At 39.2% G+C, this 14,822-nt stretch overlaps 1 protein-coding gene across 3 annotated transcripts in view; it reads right to left on the reverse strand.

Annotated features, from left to right (window-relative positions):
* LOC131939811 (septin-2) overlaps positions 1-14,822 on the reverse strand; it is a 105,542-nt gene that overhangs the window by 72,166 nt on the left and 18,554 nt on the right. The window lies entirely within an intron of this gene.

The following is a 14,822-nucleotide window of genomic DNA, read 5'->3' on the forward strand; positions in this document are numbered from 1 at the left end:
AACGAGAACCCAGTTTTCGCCAGTAAGTTCTATAGCCTAACTCGAACCGTTTCCATCTTCGCTGGTCCCAGAAAGGTCACGAAGGTTCAAGGTCTAATCGCTGTGATCAAGCCCACAACGACTTGACCTGGCACCGTCAGATTGAAGCAAATCTCGTGGGAACAAATCCTAGTTAGCCTTGGAGAAGTGGGGCGTTAGACTCACGGCAAAGAAAAATAGTTCTGTGTCACGCATGCTGATTGTAAAACTGAGCTATGACTATAAAAATATTTATTAGACTAAATTAAACTTAATGCATATACAGTGATATTTTTTATGCAAAAAAAAAATAATTTTCGACGCCTTCAAGAGAGTTGATGAAATAATACTGTCGTAGATTTTTTAAACATGACCCCCCCCCCCCCCACCACCACCCAACTCGTAAAGTTATTTAAAAGAGAAAATGTTTTAGACAAAATATACTTGAAAAACATTCGCTCTACATTTGAATAAATATTCTACTCTTAAGTGCTTAGTAGAGGTATTAGAAAGTATGCTACGGGGTGTGGATTTTAGACTTCCGGCAGGGCGACGTGTAGCTGTAAGGAGGAAATTGTGAGTAAATGTCGCAGTAATGCGCGTGTTGTGAGCTCTACATACGAAGGGAAGTAAAAACAAAACAAAAAAATTTAGTCCAAGTTTTTTTTAAACCAATGTTACACGGAACAAAAATAAATAAATTGAAATAAAATCATTTTTTTTATTATTTTCAGATTCAATTTTAAACGTGGTAATTTCTAAAAAAAATATTAAATCAAATGTTGTTTTTTTTTTTTTTTTAAACGCAACGGTAAGATCAATTATAGAATGAAACAGGCCAATTTTCAAAGATTACTGGCTTGAAAATTTCAATAATGAGATCGATAAACAGGGGAGGGCTGTAAAAATATCGAGATAATTGGAAATAACCGTGATGGACGGCAGCATTAACGGCCGGCCTTCGTGTGGAGCAGTCTCAGCCATGAAGGAGACGGTGCATCTCAGATGTGTGTTGATACAAGATAGGACTGATAGTTGGCGTTGATAAATTTTGTTTTAATGTAGGTATTGTGTTGATACAAGATAGAACTGATACGTTGGCGTTAATAAATTTTGTTTTAATGTAAGTATTGTGGTGATACAAGATAGGACTGATAAGTTGGCGTTGATAAATTTTGTTTTAATGTAGGTATTGTGTTGATACAAGATACGACTGATAAGTTGGCGTTGATAAATTTTGTTTTAATGTAGGTATTGTGTTGATACAAGATAGGACTGATAAGTTGGCGTTGATAAATTTTGTTTTGATGTAATTATGTGTTGATACAAGATAGAACTGATACGTTGGCGTTAATAAATTTTGTTTTGATGTAAGTATTGTGGTGATACAAGATAGGACTGATAAGTTGGCGTTGATAAAATTTTGTTTTAATGTAAGTATTGTGATGATAAAACTTTAGTGTTGATAAGTTTTTGAATTGATACAAGCTTTCTGTTTAAAAGTTGCTAATTGATACAAGTGGTGTCCAGAATTTTTTTTGTCAATACACTTTTTGTGTTGATAGTTGTATGTAGCTTAGTGTTGTGTTGATAGAAGAAATGTGTTTTGAATAGGCTAAAGTTTCTGTTGATACAAGAGACGTGTTTGAAAAAGACCAATTCATATTTCTAGCAGCACCATTTATCAACCGATCCAACTACTAAGAGAATGTACCCTTGATCAAATGACTAAAATTTTTATACAAGTTTTATGTAGATTATTTTTTGTCAATACACGTTTTATGTTGATACAAGTTTTATGTATCTAAGACGTGTTGATAGAAGAAATGTGTTTTGAATATGCTAACGTTTCTGTTAATACAAGAGACGTGTATCATGAATTAACCCATCTTTAACACTAAGAGAATGTACCATTGATCAAATGACCAAAACATATAACGTGGTGTGGTGGACATTATCCACTCACACTTCCAAGTTCCCATACATTTATATTACTTCTTTATTGTTATTACAATTGTCTGAAACAAAAAACAATAGCACTTTACTAATCGCATTAGTAAACGCATGTATTTTACTTCTCTGTATATTGTCACGAACACAGAGCGATATCATCATTGTAAGTCTGCTACACACAAAAATAGCCGTAGTTCACACAACAGTACATAAGTTAATTGTTTTTAACTTCTCTGTGTAATATTTTTATGGCATCAGTTACTTACAGAACAAACAATAGAGCTATACTATCACTGTAAGTCTGCAACACACAAAAGTAACAGCAATAAGCAACACACAACTGTAAAATAGCTTTTTTTAAACTTCTCTGTGTTAAAATATGTTTATGAAATTGGTTACAAACAATAGAACTTAACTATCACAGTAAGTCTGCAACAGACAAAAATAACGGCAATAAGCAACACACAACTGTAAATAACTTTTTTTAAACTTCTCGGTGTTATATTATTTTTTATGACATCGGTTACAGAACAAACAACGGCGCACAACACGGCGATATAAGAAATATCAGGAACGATAACTCTCACAGACTCACAGCTAAGTTCCATTACCCGCACAACTAGAGCACAGAAAACTCCGATGAAGTTAAAAGTTCCGTGAAAGTTTCATGAGGCCCTTACGCGTAGCTCTCCGTGTTATTTAAGTCCACAGAGACCTGTCCGTCAAAAAAAAAAAACGCGAATGGGCTTGCGCCAGGATTTACGAAAAAAAAATTTAAATATAAAGGGGGATAATTCTATTTGATGTAGTCGCCTTGTGTAAGTAGGTCAAAGGTTATACGACCACGAGGATCAAAGAGATACATTTATGTAAATTTAGAAGGTTGTCTTCGAGGACAATGACCCGGTGTCCATCATGTCTGATATACGGCTCGTCACAGCGTCTACGTGCGGACAGAAACTTAATTAAAAAGACCAACTGCGTTATTCTTCCAAATAGATGCCCCGTTTGATAGAAGAGTTACTGGTTGAGTTTCCCGTCTTGTTACGGGACGGTGGTTACGGGAGGATTTATTTAAACGGCGGGGTCGGTCAGGGCTGAGTGAGGAGGAGGGGGGGGGCTCAAGGTTTTTATTTTTTTATTTTGGGGGGGGGGGGAGAAAAAAACTACGATGAGAATCTGGACAGGGGGGACGTTATCGTTGTCTAAACATTCTTGGGAATTTAAAGACTCAACGGGAAACCTTAGGCAGGGAGGGGCGCTAAATATGGGAGGGGAGGGCGCTAAGCTGTGGCATGGAGAGGTGCTAAGCTATTGTAATGCGGGGTGATATATGTAGTGTAGAGGGGGTAGGAAGCTTTATTGGGCTGGGGCGTGGAGCCATAGTTTACCATGTGAAACTTTTATAGCGCGGCAAACATTAAACCAACATTAAAACATAAAAAAACCAGGCCATAAAAATATGTTTATTCGAAGTAGAGTATACAACCGGTGTCAATTTTTCCGGGGGGGGGGGAGGGGTTGCTAGTTGTTTTTTAAGTGGCCGATTTGAAAGTTTTCGGGTAGGTTATAAATACACGAGAGCAGAAAAGTCCATGAAATTGTGTATAAATAAGAACGGTCAACGAAATCTGATGTCTCAACATGTAGTTTCAAGAAAGAGAGGAAGAAAAAGTATTTGTAGCCGTGCTTGCTGATCGATCGGAGAGCCATAATTAAATTCGCTACAATAACTTAATTATCTAGATTTTTTTATACATAATATAATTGTTGACGGGGGTGTGTGAATAAAAAGCAGTAGTATCAACCATTAAACGGTTAAATAATAACCACTCGTAACAAATTAGTTTCTTTTGTCTTTAATAAAGGCCTTACACTAAGATCTTTGAGCTCGTTACTTCACCACCATTCTATACTGCACTCTAGTTGCACAGCCTTATATCATTTCAAACACTAGTCTTATGGAACTTCCCTCGCGTGGGTTAGTTAGCTAGGCTCAACAATGCATACCACACTAATCAAAATAGAACAGTATACTTACAAGCTAAATATACACTGTAATCAGGGGAAAGGGGATTTAGGCAGGAAATGTGTGGTCTGGTGGAATAGAAGACCTAGCCGCTAAAGGTCAATGAATTGTTCGTCTTTGTCTTTGTTACTTTTCTCTTAAGTTCACGTAAGTTTAAAAGATAGCCGACTTTCGAGGTGGTGGGGAGAGATAGCGAGAGTTGGACAGAAGTGGGGAGGAGAGAGAGAAAGGTGGACACTATTGGAGACAATCACATAGCAATCTTATCACAAGCTTATTACAGCAGAGCTAATTCCCATAAACATAAATGCTAAACTCTAGAAGTAAACGTTGGCCAGTGTTGTTTGTTGAGGAAACTACATATAGGTGGGGCAAAAGGTGGGTGATGGTGCCAACACAAGGGTAATTAGGCGGTACACCAACAAACATTCCTCTTTAGACATAGCGATCCATTGGACAGATAATCCACTGGGCAGATGAAGTAAAGTTTGTTTCTTGACCTCGGCATATGAAGGGATATGATCAGCAGCATTCCCAGCCGCCTTTACTTTCCTAAACGTGAATTAGGTACCCATCAGAGCTGGGTGGGCTCAGAGACGTTCCAATGACTTGAACCCGGTCTCGCACTCGAGACTTTCAGGTTACTCCTATACAGCTATGCCAAGTCATCCCATAACAATGTATAACTGGGTAGAAAAAGGGTGGGTGTCATCAAAATGGTTATATGTAGGTAAACCAACAACTATCGGGTAAGAAAAAAATGGATGTTAGTGTCATCACAAAGGTGATACGTTGGTACACCAACAAATATCGGGCAGGGGAAAAGGTGGGTGTTGGCGTCATCACAAAGGTAATACGTTGGTACATCAACAAATATCGGGTAGCGAAAAGTTGTTTGTTGGTGTCATCACAAAGGTGATACGTTGGTACACCAACAAATATCGGGCAGGGGAAAAGGTGGGTGTTGGCGTCATCACAAAGGTAATACGTTGGTACATCAACAAATATCGGGTAGCGAAAAGTTGTTTGTTGGTGTCATCACAAAGGTGATACGTTGGTACACCAACAAATATCGGGTAGCGAAAAGTTGTTTGTTGGCGTCATCACAAAGGTGATACGTTGGTACACCAACAACTATCTGGTAGGGAAAAAGGTGGGTGTTGGTGTCACCACAAAGGTAATACGTTGGTACATCAACAAATATCGGGTAGCGAAAAGTTGTTTGTTGGCGTCATCACAAAGGTGATACGTTGGTACACCAACAACTATCTGGTAGGGAAAAAGGTGGGTGTTGGTGTCACCACAAAGGTGATACGTAGGTACACCAACAACATTGGGGTAGAGAAAAAGGTGGGTGTTGACCCAGACACTACTGACACGCTCCTACCCTGACAACCGACCCTGTCATAAAGTATGGGACCGGTTGTCATGGCAATTGAGAGTAATTGACTCCAGGGCGGTAGATAACGGGTGGGGTCGTTTGCCGAGGGTATTATACACAAGCGGTTCTCACACGGTTCAACACGGGGTCTTTGAAATATAACGAGATAGCCAGCACAGGTTCTGTAAAAAAAAAAAAACGCCAAACACAAAGAAGTGTTACAAATGAATTAGCTTAGATAACGTTACACCGACTTTACAACCTAATGTGAGGCTGATGAACATATTTTGACAGACGGCATATACTTTAGTTCTAAAAAAAGATTGCAGACTTTGTTCGTGCATATTTAATACAGTCTAGAAGAAACACTGGCAGTTAAACAGTTAAAAGCAGAATTTTTGTGAAATATCTTCTAAAGTAAGGCTGACGTCGATTTTAGCTATCTGGTTCTAGGGGAAGCGAATATAGATATAAAATCCTTCAAGAAAAATCTTCTAACTAAAATTTATAAATACTATCCGTATAATCTATATATATAATTCTCTTCTGGGAGTCGCTAGAAAACAAGCTGCAAACGCGCTCCCTACCTCCCCACCCCTACATGGTTTTAGTGAGCTGTGTTCACTCTAAATGTTTACAAGCAGAGCCAACGATTTTAAACGTAGGGGGGGGGGGGGGGAGGAAGGGGGGGGGTATGGTCCTTAACGAGCTACTTATAGTGTTTTAAAGAAATATTTTCAGTGGCAGCTTTGGTACTGTCGAATTCACAAATATGAATTACTGGAAAGTAGAAAAAACAACAACTAAATAGCGGCGTATGTTATGCCGCGGGCCGGCTCGTAATACATTAACAAAAGAATGCAATAACAAATAAAATAAACAGCAAGACTTGTATACTAATATCATTAGCTACGGGTTCAATAAGATATAAGGAACACGGCTTTACGTAAACACACGCAGATTTTGAACACATGCAGTAACAGCTTTGGCCCTAGGGTGTTGAGCTGGTATTAAATCTAGGGACCATGTGATGGGTGGGCGTCAAATAACTGTAACGGTGGGAGGGGAAGGGGGGGGGGGGGGTAAAGAGCCCAGGGTCAACTGGATCTGGATCACAAGATCTGGACTTGTTGAAATAAAGCAAAATATCGTATTCAAAAAATTTAAAACTTAGCTGAAAACGCATAAGTATTTTTAAATGTTAAAGAAAACATTACAACAACTTAGAGTTAAGGGGGCGGGACCCCAACAAGACACTAACAAATACAGCCACCCCCCTCCCCTCGTTCTAACAGAGCTAACATTAAATGTATTGTGTTATTGCTGCAACAGATGGCACAAGTAAGTATAGAGTGTGTCTGGAATGGGTCGTAGCATAAAAATCCAGGTACCAACTGTTCAAACTGTGGGAAGCGAAAATGTAAGTGTAAGTAAACTCAAGCAGGTTGAAATGTAATGTGAGGCTCGACTCAATGTATTTCTAAATGTTTATATCTGTCGAACACTAACACGTATAGAGATAAAACATACCGGGTAAATATAACATTTAAATCATGTGAGCAGCCTTTCTACTGACGAATTATTCTGTTTCATAATGCGATAAGACGGTCTTTATAATCTCAGGGAATGAGAAAATGATGTGAGTAAAAAAATAAAGAAAAAGTCAAGAAAAAAAAGAAAGACAGGATTTCTGTGCTTTGTCTCATAGGTTAACGCCATAGTTTTTTTTTATTGAACTTCCGCCTGACCTACTTTACTTTGATCCGATTGTATACTTAAAATCCCTGCGTTGAACACACACACACACACACACACACACACACAATGACCAACCAGGGACGGATTTAAAAGGCTGAGGAAGGGAGGAGAGGGGGGATTCTAATTAAGAAGTTTAAATGTGCCTGATAAAACAGCGGGCCTCCTTTTCTAAAAGATTCGCCTTTTAACTTTTTCACTCAATTCTCCTCCGACTCTTTCAGTTGACTTGAAGGCTTGCCTTCTGAAAGATAAGCCCGGAGCCAAAAAGTAATTCAGGGATGATCAAATTAAGAGCCAATCTAAAAAAAAAAAAAACGCGTGATAAAAGGTTAAAGGTAGTTCCGCCACAAATTATTGGGCGAGTGGGGATGAATTAGACCGGGACTAGAGCTCCTCTTGTGTTTTCTTAATGAAGCCGACGGTTGTTTTTTCTGCCGTTCCATTTGAGTTATATATAAGAATATTGCCGTGATGCCGTCTCCGATGGGACTATTTCAGCACTGACAACACTCCTGTAACAATGTTATGTAAGTGAATATTGCCGCGTGCCGCTTTATTGGGACAGCTCTATATCAGGACTCATGGGGCAACTAGTGTTTGGGGGAGTCTACAGGGAAATAGAGAAACAAAGTGCTCGATTAGTATCGAGTTTTTTACAACTCTCGTGGAAAAGAAATGGCAATTACTTTTTAATATAAAAAAGGTATGCGCCCATGATATGCCTAGAGGATCTAGCAAGCCACAACAGGGTCGGGCGGGTAACGGCTTGCATGTGTCTCAACTTCTCTTTTGTGTTGGGGTCTGGTCTGAGCCCGGACTGACATGAGTTTGGTGGGAGGGAGAGAGAGAGAGAGGGGGGGGGGGGAGAGAGGGAGAGACTCCCACGACATAATTAAAATAGGCACGAGTTCAGGTCTCTCTACATTTAATGACTAATATATCTGTGCTTTGGTGTGCTGATAGGTCAAATGTGTATCGATTTGGTGTGTTACTCAGCATGTAAGCTCACTGTAAGCCAAAGATGTAACACTATTTGGTGTGCTACTCAGCATGTAAGCACGCCGTAAGCCAAAAACGTAACACTATTTGTTGTATTACTCAACATGTTAGCACGCCGTAAGCCAAAGATGTAACACTATTTGGTGTGCTACTCAGCATGTAAGCACGCCGTAAGCCAAAGATGTAACACTACGTAGGTTTTAATTTACTTCTCTGTGTTGATGTTGTTCCACAAGCCAGACTGTCAAGGTCGATAATCCTAGTTAAAAATTCAATTAAAAATCACACGAGGAAGAAATCTTTAACAAATAGCATTATCCTCCCAACGACGGGGAAATAATTTGAACAAATCTGATTTACATTGTACAGATCGGACTCCGGTCATCGGAGTAATATGTGTCTCCTGCGGGCACATTATCTAACCTCTACTGTAGCTTATGGTTTATGTAGGCTATTACAACACAGAAAAAAATTAAACAAGATAATTTGTGGCCGTGCTCCAATACATGTTCAATTTACAAGATAATCGAAGCATCTACAGACATAAGGACGTATGGGGCTAAAATTCAGAGCTAAGATGAGATTGGAGCTAGGACATAGTGGGAGCTCAGTTACAACATGCACTTATACATAATGGGAACCATGGCAATATGAGAGCTAATGCGTGATGGGAGCTAAGACTGCATGGGAGCTAAAGCATGATTGTATCTAAGATCAGGGCCGGAGCTACCATTAAGGCAAACTAAGCTGTCGCCTAGGGCGCTATCCAATATGGGGGAGGGGGGGCGCAGAAATATGTAATCGCCATTATTAAAAATAACTAATAATAACTTAGATCAAATTATATATTTTAATAAAATGTGTATGATAGGGGGCGTTTTAATTAGTTTTGCCGAGGGCGTTAAATGCACTAGCTAAGATGAAATTCGATTTAAACTTAGGTCAGGCGCGGTTTGAGAATCTAAGCTTCGAGCTAACTGCTACAGTAACATGACGAGATAACGCGAGGCAGGGGGATAGACATGTAACGTAGGAATGACGGGACCGCTGCTCTGGCAGTCACGTGATGAAGTCATACTTTGATTGGCAGGTGCCGGGTGAAAGGAAAAGCAAAGACGTGAAGGGGGAGGGGAGAGAAAGATAAATGGTTTTCTAAATTTAGACTGGGATTTTTTTTAATGTTCTCGCTAATAACATGACCATAATAGATCGGCTTGTCAGTGGCGTAACAACCATGAAACCAAGGTGGACAAAGTCCGCGGGCCTCTGAGATTCCAGGGCCCCGAGATTCCAGGGTACCCGAGATTCCAGGGTACCCGAGATTCCAGGGTACCCGAGATTCAAGACCCCCAAGATTCCAGGACCCCGAGATTCCAGGACCCCGAGATTCCAGGACCCCGAGATTCCAGACCCCCAAGATTCCAGACCCCCAAGATTCCAGACCCCCAAGATTCCAGACCCCCAAGATTCCAGGACCCCAAGATTCCAGACCCCCAAGATTCCAGACCCCCAAGATTCCAGACCCCCAAGATTCCAGACCCCCAAGATTCCAGACCCCCAAGATTCCAGACCCCCAAGATTCCAGACCCCCAAGATTCCAGACCCCCAAGATTCCAGACCCCCAAGATTCCAGACCCCCAAGATTCCAGACCCCCAAGATTCCAGACCCCCAAGATTCCAGACCCCCAAGATTCCAGACCCCCAAGATTCCAGAGCCCCAAGATTCCAGACCCCCAAGATTCCAGACCCCCAAGATTCCAGACCCCCAAGATTCCAGACCCCCAAGATTCCAGAGCCCCGAGCTGTGTAAGCAAATAAATCGAGCTCTTAAAACAACTGAGACTCTTTGAAATTTTTGTTTTTAAAATAAGAGTATTGGGAAAAAAAAACAAGCTGCTTGTGCAATAAACTTAATAGTTTCAAAAACGAATACTAGTTAAAAATTGGAAGCTTTGAAGTAGATTGTGTCATTAACTCCAGCTAGAAAAGGTTACGTATTTTGATAACTTTCCAGTTTCAACGATATATAGGCCTACACGTTTTGCATAGTGGGGAATGTGCATAGTTCACATGTATATACATTTAATTTCAGCACACAATCGTTATGGTTTATAGCGTATATCCTAAAAATAAGAAGTAAAACATAGATTTTATAATAATGATGAAACAGCTATGTTATATTACATAGTAAAAGTATACCCTTTATTAAATAAAATTGGAAAGACTAAAATATTTTACAGAACTGCATTAAAAAGTATCACTTATTCCCTCTATATTTCATATTAACCGTTCCCACTACCTCAAAAGCCTGCGTAGGTTTCGAGGTAAAGGGCCCCCAGTCTTTTGATTATCGGTTACGCCGCTGCGTGTCGTAGCTATTTATAACAGAAACTTGAAGAGACAGTTTCCGTGTTTAAAAAACTAGTCAAGTTAGAATCCCAACACTCGCATAATTTATCGAATAAATCTCAGAACACGGTGAATTAAAAACTATAACTCAAGATCGCTAACAAACTATTTAAAATCCGACACAGGCGATAAGATGGAGTAATGATCGTGAGTATTAATACAGGTGATATTGCTCACCATCAGAATGTGGATACAAATGTTGGCTCACACGTGCTGCCGGCTGGTCACGTGCGATCTATCCCCATCCCGTGTAATCCCGCGTGTAAACAGAATGAAAACATTGGTGATGGAATCAGATGGAGGGGGAGGGAATGTTGCCATATGTCGGGAATAGCTAAAGCTGATTGAAATGGAATTGAGTTGACAGGAATGTTGTAGGTTATGAGGTCGTGTTATGTAGGCAGTACTGTGTTGTGTTTGTGTTTTCTTTTGTGTTTGTGTTTAGTTTTGTTCTGTTCCATAGTTAGTACATTTAAAAAGATTCCTCGTGGCTGAGCACGGGTATGCAGCTAGTATAATAGTATATGGCTTTACGGCTGGGCTAGCGTACATTGATCATGACACACACATTTTATGACATCGCCATTCGTTGAATCATGTCTGTTGCGTGTATTACGAACTGAATCGTCACCATAAGTGGAATTATGTACAGACGGGTACCCCATATAGTTGTAAAACATCATATGTAAAACGTATGTCAATACCACAAGATATGGCGGGGGGGGGGGCTGTTTTTAATATGACTTCAGTACCAGTCTCAAAAAAACAAAATAAAAATTAAGACAATAAAAATTACAGGGTTGGGGGCATTTCGGTGTCATAATAAATTAATAAAGCATTTTAACTCTTACCAAACGCATAAGGGAAGAATATGGCTTACACACACTCCAGTTGTTTTTATTTTACCTCATGTTCTCTTGAAAGTCGAATCAGATATTCGATATAAAATCAGATATAAAAGCCCACACACAGGGACAACCTAGAATTCTATGCATATTTTAAAATAACTGTGTGAAACCGAGAGGACTGAACTTGAGACGTTGAAATAAAAAAGCAAACATCAGTTAACACTGCTACAGAAAATAATAATCATTAAAAAAGTTTTAAAAAACCCACGTTTTCTGATTGAACTAAAAAGTAGAAAATAAATGCTATAGGCCCTACATCACAATAATGCAAGCGATCACTCTACTATAAGCGATGAAAAACGTGGGGCGCCGAAGTAAAAGTTATATTACTATTGATTAGATAATACTATTGACTTTTATTAGGGAGCTTGTAGAGAGTCAACAGTATTAGAAACTGTAAGAAAATCACGGCGCCCCACGTTTTTGCTCGCTTATAGTAGAGTGATCGCTTGCATTATTGTGATGTAGGGCCTATAGCATTTATTTTCTACTTTTTAGTTCAATCAGAAAACGTGGGTTTTTTTAAACTTTTTTAATGATTATTATTTTCTACTTTTTAGTCTTTGTCTGTTTGTTTGCATTAAAATCTTGCTATCGATTTTATCTTTTCACTTTTTTTGGGTAAACGAAGACAACTCGTAAAAAGACAACTCGTAAAAAGACAACTCGTAAAAAGACAACTCGTAAAAAGACAACTTGTAAAAAACACGTTGTGTGAATACGTTACTGACTAGAACACATAGATTTGAACCCGTGTCGAGTGGGATAGCAATCGTGTGCCCAACCACTCGACCATATCGTCTCCCCCAAACTGGCCTACCTCCTGTAAGTTTAAACTCGGTTCAAGCTAAATTCTCTGCCCCTAAGCCTGTGGCGACATGTGATCGTTCGCTTCACTGCGCGCGAGGTACGCGTCGCTGGTTTTTTTTCTAATGGCTAGCAGAGGAGAATTATATATATAGATTATATAGCGGTCTAAAATGCTCAATAAAATGTTTCCATTGATCAATTTAGTAATAATAACAATTGAATATTCAATGGTCATCCAAAAGAAAGCTTCCCTGAAAATTTCAGCGCGCTAGCTAACTGGGAAGTGCCAGAAATTTCGATCGCAAGATTTGATTGGAAAGACAAACAAATAAACACACAGAGAAAGCAAGTTAAAGAAAACGTGGGAAAAAAAGGACAGGAAAGAGAGGAAAAACTGATAAGGATTTATTTGATTCACCTTGACAGTACGATGGTTTTTTTTTTATTGGGATACTTTTGTCAGCTTTCACCGTCTACACGAGTGTAATAAAACTGAGGTACGACAAAGAGTCACTGAGTCAATGAATGTAGTTACCTAACCAGTTTTAGGGGTTAAGATGACGTCAGCTTTATTTGTGTACCGCGTCAGCTTTATTTGTGGCCGGCGTCAGCTTTATTTGTGTCCGGTTGATAAACTCGGGATATCAGAAGAGAAAGTACGGCCTGGTGTGGTAACTACATCAATGTTAAGCGTATGTTGGGGAGGGCTAGGTGTGCGTGTGTGTGTGTGGGGGGGGGGGGGGGGGGGTAGCGAGACAGACTGTGATTAACATGCGTAGACTGGGGCAGTCTGACCTAAGGTTAGACGTGACTGTTTTCTCTAGCATGGTTTATCAATTAGCTGTCAGAAGATATAAGAAAAAAATTAGACACGCAACTCTTCTACGTGTGTTTTTACTTGCCTATTCAAAACACAGGATCTCAATCCTGAACGTTTAGGAGCATAAATTAAACACATAAATGTATGTTGAGATGTCTCTTTACTGTATGATTAAACAAAGTAGTCTTGTGAAAACTCATGAGAAACTTAAGTGATGTTTCAATCACAGAACTACAACAGAATAAACAGAAAATAAAAACCACTTCTGAACTATTCCAAAGACTTGTGTTGTACTGAATATTTCACCACATTAAATCCACGCGTGCTGTAAGTAACTACACAAATAGCATACACGTTCACAGGAACTGGTTACATTACCTAATTGGTTCAGCGACGGTTATATGACCTGCTAATGACACGGGGAGAATTGCGTCTCCTTGCTATGTTGGTTTTTTTTTGTTTTGTTTTTTTTTTAGTTCAGGCTGAGAATGTCTTAGGTTAACAAAAAGGAGGTCGGGTCGGTTAAGCTCATGGTTGCTGAACTGAAGGGGTCCCAAGTTCGAACCCACGGGCAGATGAGGCTCGTTATCTGGGGACAGCCACTCATCCAGGAGAGACAACTCCAAAATCAAACTGCTGATGCCATGTAATTTGTTCTTGGTTGGACAAAGGCTATGGAAGCAAAAATCCAAAAAGATAGCAGGCTGAAATCGGAGTCAACGGCCTATATAGCGCATAACCAGTTGACACCTAATACTTAATTGTGTTGGAGGGAATCATTTCAATACCAGAATTAAGAACTAAGAAGAATCAACAAAAACTTAAACTATGCAAACTCAAAACCTTTAGCGTATATAAATATATTAAGTGCAGATAAAAACGCCAAAGCAAGACACTATTCGAAGTTGTTTTGCGAGCATCGACAGATAATTTAACGCTAGCCCAAAACCCTTAGCTTTCAATAACACTGTCTCTAACCCAAATGGTTAGTATAAAGCTGTAGGGCCGCACAATACCCATAATCCTATCCTTAACCCTAATCTCAACAATGACCCTAATTATTATTTTTTTTTTTTTTTTTTTGAAACTCCATACGAAACCGCATTGTCTTTTATTATAAAAACCCACTATCCCACAACATTTTCCATCAATGAGACTGAAGGAAGAGGGGGGGGGGGGGGTCTTTAAAAAACTGAAGTCGATAAAAAACAGAGGATCATACGGCTGTAATATCCCGCCAACAGGGAAGCCAGATCCACGTGTAATGCAATGTCAGACATGAACTTAATCAATAAAATAGATGGAACCTCAAGGCAAAGAAGAAAAAACGAGTGTCGTAATGAGAAAGACACGAGAATACCCCAGTGGTTCTCAAACTTTGTGGAGTGGCGAGCCCATTTTATATTACTTTTATACGACCCCAATTCTTTAAAAAAATCAAAGGAATAGGAAACATTGAAAATTATATATATATATATATATATATATATATATATATATATATATATATATATATATATATATATATATATATATATATATATATATATATATATATATATATATATATATATATATATATGAATTAACCAAATATGACTTATTTCAATAAAGAGCTTATAGGCCTACATATAGATATAGATATACAATGTTTTGGGGTGTGGGTTGCGGTGCACACCTCCGAGTGTTTGTGTTTGTTTCCGTTGCTCTTCACAAACACGCCAGGGGTGTGTCAGT

Source organism: Physella acuta, unplaced genomic scaffold (assembly GCF_028476545.2).
Source record: "Physella acuta isolate Inbredline_101_S28 unplaced genomic scaffold, ASM2847654v3 ptg000296l, whole genome shotgun sequence".
Classification (NCBI taxonomy): domain Eukaryota; kingdom Metazoa; phylum Mollusca; class Gastropoda; family Physidae; genus Physella; species Physella acuta.